This window comes from Leuciscus leuciscus (genome assembly GCF_965113295.1).
Source record: "Leuciscus leuciscus genome assembly, chromosome: 7".
Lineage (NCBI taxonomy): Eukaryota > Metazoa > Chordata > Actinopteri > Cypriniformes > Leuciscidae > Leuciscus > Leuciscus leuciscus.
Genome location: NC_138731.1, coordinates 23521881 through 23527880, shown reverse-complemented (window position 1 = coordinate 23527880; position 6000 = coordinate 23521881).

Sequence of the window (6000 nt, the reverse complement as noted above, 5' to 3'; positions counted from 1 at the left end):
TCAGAATAAACTAGAAACGCATATAATTGTAGTCAGCGGTGAATCCGGCCAATCGTGGAACAGGTGTGTCGTCATCAGAGCTTGTGCAGTCGCTCTTGAGAAGCTTTGCCGGCTGAGTCAGTCGTCTGCTCTCGAATCGCTATCGCGATACTTTGATGCCGTACGTCACGGTATCAGACACAATTTCTAACTGGCATGCACTGCTTCAAGTAAGACGCAGATCGGTCTGCGCAGCGCCACATGAAGTCGACCACACCTTATATGTGTAATGTGTATGTTCTGTTTGGGTTCCGTTTCACTGTGTTCTGTTCCTGTTTTGCCTGCCTGAGTTCCTAGTTAGTTTCCTTGATTGTTAATTAGTCCCTCACACCTGTTTCTATAATCTAGTTTGATTACCCTCTCCAGGTTTTTTAGCCCTGTGTTTCCTTAGTTCCCTTGTCTTGTATCGTTTATGGTTATGTATCGTTTCGTTATTTTCTCCCAGTGATATTCTCCTGTGGCTTGCTGTGTTTGGATTATTGAATTAAAGACTGTTTTTCGTTATCTTCGATCTTCGTGCGCTCTTTACTACAACCACCAAAATGTGACAGAAAACCGGACCAAGAGTAGATTTATTTTGCTGCATTTTTCCTTTTTTCCCCCCCTCTTCCCCTCACTAATGGACCTACCCGCCATCCAACTAGTCTACCTGGAGCAGTAGTACTGTTCACTGGAGGACCATACAAGGGACTTTTTAGATCTGGCGTGCCTAACTCACTATCAGGACCGCTTGCTCTGGGTTTTTTACCATACCAGGCACGCTTTCCAGTGACTGGTCCCAGAGAAGATTTCACTGTTTTTGTGGAGTGCGTGCTGGTGAACAACGGATCTGCATTCTCCATTTGCCCAGCAGAGGACATCACCTGCCCCAGCCAGCCACCACCCACACAATGCACTGAGCGAACGCCAGAGCCCACCACGATGCACAACACAGTAAAGAGGACTGAGCCAATCATTGCCCTAGAGCCCGAGCTTGGAAAAAGGATCCCCTGGCTCTGATTCCAGCCGTCGAGTACACATGAGACTCAGCCAAGGTGGAGCCGGCTCCTCCCTCCCTCTGCTCCGCCTGGGACCATCGTCCTTACGGCTCCACAATGTGTAGGATATGTTGGATAATTGGAGTGGATTATTTCAACTTTACAAAGTCAGCATTATTTATCTTTAGCCTTATTTAGCCTTAATTAATTTAAAGGGGACCTATAAGGCCCCTTTTTACAAGATGTAATGTAAGTCTCAGGTGTCCCCAGAATAGTTTCAGCTCAAAATACCCCACAGATGATTTATTATACCATGTTGTACATGCCCATTTTTGAGTGGAAGGAAAAACATGCTGTTTTCGTGCATGTGTCTTTAAATGCAAATGAGTTGCTGCTCCCCACTACGCTTTCCATAAGAGGGTGGAGCCGTTTTGGGCTAAAAAACCCTTAAAGAGTTTTTTTGTAAATTTTAGGGTTTGTGATGTCACTAACCCGGGAGGAAGCTCGTGTAGTCCCTATCAGTCGTTTGCTTTGAAATTTGTTTATGCTCAAACAGCAACATTACACACTAACTAAAGTTAGAAAAGTGAAATCATAATCAACCACTCCTTTAATACACCTTCAGTCATTAGCTGTCAGTCAATTAGTTTAACCAATCACAAATGAGCCGAAGGTATGAAATTATCAATCACATGAAAAATATAAAAAATTTACACAACAAAATAAATTTGAGTAAAATTCATAATTTCTGCTATATTAGTGTTCTTACAACAGGTTGCAACAGCAGCCTTTAAAAAATTACACACCAATTTACAAAATATTAAAATACATTGTAGATTTTATTTGTTACAGAGTAATATAAGAATACTCAATCATAAAAAAAACAGGTCTACAGCTGTTGAAACTAAATTTAGCACCACTTGTCGGTCTCCATTACTTGATAAGCACCAACGTATCTGATACCCTAGTGTTACATATTAGTGTCAGTGAATGTGGTTTTAACATTGTTTTACCAAACCTAAAATATCGCCATGAGAACGCCCTTAGATATGTCCAAAACTGTTCAGAGTGATATACGAGCCAAGGCCAACATTAGTGCTGGGAGCCTCCAGTGGAGCATGCTGGGATCTATCATTTGGTTCTCCCATATTAATGATGAGATCATGATTTTGAGGGTCATGGCGAAACCGATAAAAATGCAGTATCAGATATTTATTACTGTCACTGTTCAAGGGATCATAATTCTCTCTCGAAAGGAATTTTATTTTCTGCTCCATTCTGTGTTTTAAACAGTGCAGATAATTCTCTGGTTCTATTTTTGATCTCAATCAGTACAAAGGAATGTTGTTTTTCATGGAATGCAACTGAATAAAACAGTCTTAGTAAGAGATAATAAAAGCTGAGGCAAAAAAATGTATTACACATCAACTCTCTAGTTGCGAAGGTCAAGCTAAAACCTTCAGCTTTAAGCATTTCGCAACAAACCTTGTTCCTCTGCAGTGATATTCTTTTTTTCTTTTTTTTGCACTATTGACAATTGGGGATGCAGAATACCAATTTATCTCTCATCAAAGTCCTGTTAATGCTGTTTATCAGACAAACATCAAGGAAATAAATGAATCGTAGCTATCTGCGGACACATATTCAATCATTTAGATTAGCCCATTTCCATAGGAGTGAGAGCTGTGTTAAAGCTTCTGTCATTAATAAACAGTGAGCAGGACACTGTGGGATGCAGGATCCACCTGGACAGGACAGGAAGGAAGTCACCACTGGCAGGAAGTCTTGATCAAGAGGCACTTCAAACACAGGATCACTCTTTGGTGCCTTCTAGGCAGGCCTGGGCGATCTGCAGACATTTTTACATTTTCTTATCTGATGTTGAGGGAGAATCTGCGCAATTTCACGGAATGGATTTAGGCAAGGTTAAATGGAGCTGAAAGTGATGCACTCCTATTGGCTGCTGAAAGCATTTTCAAATTAGCTCAAATTAAACTAATCATAATAAATGGACATTCAAGTGGTGAGAATTTGTAGAAATGTGTGAAAAGTAGGTATTTTATTTCTGTGGAGCTTTCAGAAGGGTTTTCCAAGCACGGATATAATGTATTTAACTATATATCATTTAAATTTACTGTGTAAAAATTTTTTTTTTTATATTATTTGATATACATTATACAATTAAAATAAGCTTTTACAACACACACATAAACAATCGTCATGTTCAGAATCAGATTATTCATATTTTGTAAGAAGCAGATGCCAAATGACATTAGACTAACATTGAGACTTTTCTAACCAAGATAAACCTAGCAATTGCACAATTACACATTACCAATCCAAACACTTTAGCAACCACATCATTACATCCAGGCAACCACCTAGACCAGGGGTCTTTCGATGCCACAGACCCCCAAATATGATCGTCCACATGTGAGGGACCCCAATCCTAAAATTTGTTGTCGGGTGGTGGTGGCGCAATGGATAAGACACATGCCTTTGGTGTGAGAGACCCGGGTTCAAATCCACTGTGAGACACCAATGTGTCCCTGAGCAAGACACTTAACCCCTAGTTGCTCCAGAGGCGTGCGACCTCTGACATGTATAGCAATTGTAAGTCGCTTTGGATAAAAAGCGTCAGCTAAATGAATAAATGTAAATGTAAAATTTTAAAGTTTTTAACACGGTTAAATGTATTAGTTATTTATTTATCTAATTTAATCATTCAAAACTTCAATAACTTTTTATAATGTATCTAGACTTTTCCACGGACTCCCTGTCACTCCCGTGCGGCCCACAAAGGGTTATGACCTTACCTTCCACCTCACTTCCTAAGACAAATGCTGATTGACATTTATGTGGCAGTGAGTAATGAGAAAGGAAGTACAAAAAGCATATTCACCAATCACATTTGGAATGCCACCTAAAGATAACAAATTAAGCTGTAATTCAGAGGCCAGACATGAGCCGGAGGTTCTCATGAACAACAGGGCTGACATTATTGGCCAGTCCTTTCATGATTGGATAGTTCAATGATTTGGTCAGTAGGTTAGAAGAGGAAACACCCACGTGTCAAGGATAAAATCAATACTCATGCATCCTTGAAAGGTGCATCTATTATGTGGTATGCATGACTTTCATATGCGGAGACAGTTATTTTGTAAGTTATTTTGTAAATCCAAGAACTCAGACAAACAAAATTATTCTGTCCCATCATTCCCCCACCTGTCTCTATAATAGGTTTTCATATCTCCCATTCTGGAGTGAGGAATGTAAACCACACTCTCCTGTCCACTAGACCATTACTGGGATTTCAAGCATGAGAGAAATCATACAGCCAGCTTAAAGAGATAGTTCATCCAAAAATGAAAATCCTGGCATCATTTACTCACCCTTATGAGCTCAAAACCATATGCTGGTATTTTTCTGCTTAGTATAAATTGGGGAATTTTTGAAGAACCTTGTATGTATTTTCATGTATTTTCCATACTAGGCTTCAGAAGAATTTAAATATGTTGTATTATGGCACTTTTACAGTGTTTTATGCCCTTTTTGTGAATTATTTTGTGTTTCATCGAAAACATTTTCATGTAACGTACATTTTTTGTACATTTGGGTATACTTTATATATCTATCCCTTAAAATAATGGGAGCAAATATGTGTGTGACTGAAAGAGAAACATGCAAAAAAGAGGAAAATAAAATGAGAGGCATGGAAGAGGTAGAAGAGAGAGAAGAATAACGAGTGCTTGGACAGAAAGGTTCAAGTTAAAAGGAAGGAGAGAAAAAGGAAGGTTAAGGGAGAGAGGCCTGAGTGATGCGGGAAAGGGGGAAAATAAGCCGTTCTGCTTCATTTGTGCCAGCATTACCTGAGCAGCACACGAGGAACGGATACCACGAAAGAGAGATCTGTGAAGTCCAAAAACCACATATAGATAAAGTGACTGAGTGAGGGATAGAAAGAGAGAGAAACGGAGATGAGGAGACAGATAAAGGTGGGATACAAAGTGGTTGTGAGTGAGTCCAAACAGGTCACTCTCTTTCCTGTCTTCAGTCGCAGGGACTCAGTGAAGCAGATCTTTTCAGGGGCCCCGTGGGGACCGTAAGCGGCTCTGACAGACAGACATCACAGGTGGACCCCGAGACTTGCCAGAGATTAGCATGTCTGCTGCAAGAGGAAGAAGGGCTCCTCTGGTCCATTTGTCTTCAATTTATGAGATAATTTTTCTAATTAACCTTGCAAGCAACACTTGATGTCCAGTCCTGTTGTTCAAGAGCAGAGAGAAAGTCGTCTCACGACATGCTGAAAACAAAAACAGTTTTCCTCCATAGATCAGCCTGAGGAAGCGGACAGTGCTGGATAATGGATGTGTGCTGGAGATGGTCAGACAGGGATAATGTTTGGATGAGTTCCATGTTTCAGCTCGAACGCACCATCCTTCAAAATAGCCAGAAAAAGAGAAGTATTGATTTAACACTAGATCTATGCTCTATGTGCGAAGCGGTTACTGGTCTGATCAACAAAAGTTGCCGATGAGGAAGAGTTATGAGAAGTCTCTAGGGCATAACAGGCTTGTATTTTAGATCGCAAAGGAATATTTTACATTATTGCAATTTTAGATATGCAAGAGACTGTGCAATATTTAAATTGCTATTTAAAACATCAATAAGAAACAATCTTGAATTGTTAAACTGAAGTCAAAAATCAACCCTTTTTACTTTCCAATGCACATTCCTGGTCATATTGTGAATGATTCATTGGTCCATGTCCATCCATGTTATTTCAAAGACAAAAAAAATGTCTTTCATCAAAATGTAATGTAAATATATTTTCTATTTTGATGTAACTTATTGGTTACACAGGCTAAATCTTAAACAGCCAATTAGCTATTTAAATTCACAATCAAACGGAAGTAAGACAGCTTAAGACAACATAAATGTTGTTTATATTGCTGTGTGTAACTGTTAGGCTGTAGAAGTAACG